General features: G+C 32.4%; 1 long non-coding RNA gene across 6 annotated transcripts in view; it reads right to left on the reverse strand.

The window, feature by feature from the left end:
• Positions 1 to 2620, reverse strand: part of LOC107019131 — a 39654-nt gene that overhangs the window by 18291 nt on the left and 18743 nt on the right. Inside the window, exon 7 of one of the 6 annotated variants that reach the window (XR_003578315.1) lies at positions 1532 to 1671. The exons of the other annotated variants lie outside the window; for them this stretch is intronic. This is a non-coding gene — a long non-coding RNA (uncharacterized LOC107019131). Of the gene's footprint in view, positions 1 to 1531; positions 1672 to 2620 lie in introns of those variants that run through there. 6 annotated transcript variants of the gene reach the window in all.

Consider the following 2620-nt stretch of genomic DNA (forward strand, 5'->3'; position numbering starts at 1 on the left):
GCCACTCGTGACGGCCCGTCGTACCTGCGACGGTCCGTCCTGCACGTCCGTCACAAAGTTCAGAGACTCAATTTCAGTAAAAGGTCTGTGACAGTCCGTCGTGGCTACGACGGTCCGTACTGCAGTTCCGTCGTGAAGTTCAGAGAGTTGATCCCAGTACCCAGATTTTCAGAGTTTAAGTGTTTTGGAACGATGACCCCCGACGGTCCGTCGTGACCATGACGGTGCGTCGACTGTTCCGTCGACTCAGCCAGTCTCTATCAAAATAATCTTGCTGCTCGAATCGACTAAACAGGTCGTTACACTTCTTCAACTATGATGAAGTCAAATCTTTCAACATTACCATCTTCACTATTCTGAGACTATAACTGGAACATCGTCGCATTAGTAAGTGCGCACAAAATTGGATTCACAGTAAACATATGTTAAAAGAATTAGAATGACTAAACAAACATATGTGGATTTAATAGAAAGTGTACTAAGCTAGTTATGAAAAGAATGACTCACAATTTTTCGGAGCATCTTGGTACTCGAGTCTAACCATAGACAATCAATCAATAGGGATGAAGGACAAATTAACACATAAAAAATCATAACTACAAGTTCAATAGAACAACATATAATCAACACCACTACAACAAATCCTTTATATTAAACTCCTCGATTGGAAGGAAACGAACAATTCATTAAATAGCAAAGTTAGAATGGACAAAAAAAAAGAAGTGGGAAGTATGTCATATGAAATTATGGGCAACAATGTGAGCTCTATATCTAAACATACATAGTGAAAACAGAACTGAGATGTCATTTTTGCCTTAACGCATTTCTCTCAATGAAAAAAAAAAGCCTTCATCCTCTCATTTTCATCGTGTCAACAAACCAAAAAAAACCCAACTATTCGGAAATAAAAAAATCAAATAGACATGTAGAGTTACACACTTGAGAAGCAACATCTGCATCGTCGAAGAAGCAGGTGTTCTAGAGGGAGTCAGTCACTTCCTCAACTAGTTTTCAAATTTAGTCTTTAGTTTTTGATAGAATAGTCATAGTCATTTCCTTTAATTTTATCTTTTTCTTTGTCTTTGTTAGTAGGATGTTGAGATCCTCTCTTTGGTAAATAAAAATTTGGTCCTTGAGCTAAATTGACTATAATAAACACACCACCACCATCATTTATTTATTAATTTACACTGTCACATATAGTGAGTTTTAGCATGTAAAGAACATTAAATTTAATCATAAAATTAAAGACTTTTCTCATCACCCACTAATTGGAAACATATGCTTTCCACTATTTGGAACAAATGATATCAACATTAGTCAAACATAGCATATAATTTGAACACAGAATAAATTTGAAATAAACATTTGTGGATAAACATAAATACAAACAGAGTATGGTAAACTCTTTAAATAATTTTCTTAGTATGTTTTTTATTCGTGTGAATGCACTAATATAGTATTAACAAAAGAAGTCAAACCTAAAGATTTACCATAAACAAAAAGATTAAATTAATTTAAACTCTATTTCTCTTATATTACATTTATTATGCAAGATTCTCGGTGTTGCAAATATTTATGTCTTAAATTGTAGAGACAATAAATGAATATACCATGGTGCTTTATGAAAAAATTTCTGTAAGGCTTCGCCAGCATCTGTATTGTGAATTTCTAAATGAAAAAAATAAGATAGATCACTTATACATTCTTCAATTTCAAACAGATTAAGATAAATAAAATATGAACACTATTAGTCTGAGAAATTTCATTCGAGCTCGTCATTCTTCGTCTAATATTTAAGCACAAAAAAGAACATGAAATTCAGTTATTAGAATGAATATCTGAGCATATACTAAACTAGATACATAAGATTAAAATATCTTACTGCAATATGATTTTTAGAACCTTATCGGGACCGAGACCTCAATGTAAATCAAACAACTATTATGGCAGATGAAAGTTGCAGACTTATTCCTCTTGCAACTTTCATATCCTTAGTGAAGCTTATAGGAATAGGTTCAAGTGAAAATGATTCATCAACCTAACAAAAGGTATTGTTTTGTTCTTTTTACTAAGAACGTCATTGATTCAACATTTTAGTTACATTTCCTTGCCGTCCAATGGCTGAAACAACAACATGCAGCTAAAACTTTCTTCTTCAATTGTTCAAGAATTCAATGAGCTTTTTTATGTTAATCTACTACGCTTGGGACATGTCATTCCTTATACCAATTGGTTTCCCCTGAATGATCATATATATTAAAGCTATATAAAAAAATTCCAGCAAACAGTCTAGCGCAATCCTTCAAACAAAATATAACAATATTTGTTGCTTTTAGTATCAACTGTCAAACTACTTTACATAAAGTATATATTGATCTTCAAGTTCATCTCGTGAAGGAAAGAAACAAAATATAGAGTATTTGGGATATGTATTCATTACCCTTATAGATCATGTTAAAAGAAAATATCCTAATAATATTGAGAAAGTGATATTGTGAAATTACACATAAAAAAATTGTCAATTCCTAATATGAGTAGTCTAAAGGAATGTCAAATACAAGGTCATAGAAGTCAAGCTCCAATACACCATTGAGGAAACAAGAAATTATATATATAT

Source organism: Solanum pennellii, chromosome 5 (genome assembly GCF_001406875.1).
Source record: "Solanum pennellii chromosome 5, SPENNV200".
Taxonomy (NCBI): Eukaryota; Viridiplantae; Streptophyta; class Magnoliopsida; order Solanales; family Solanaceae; genus Solanum; species Solanum pennellii.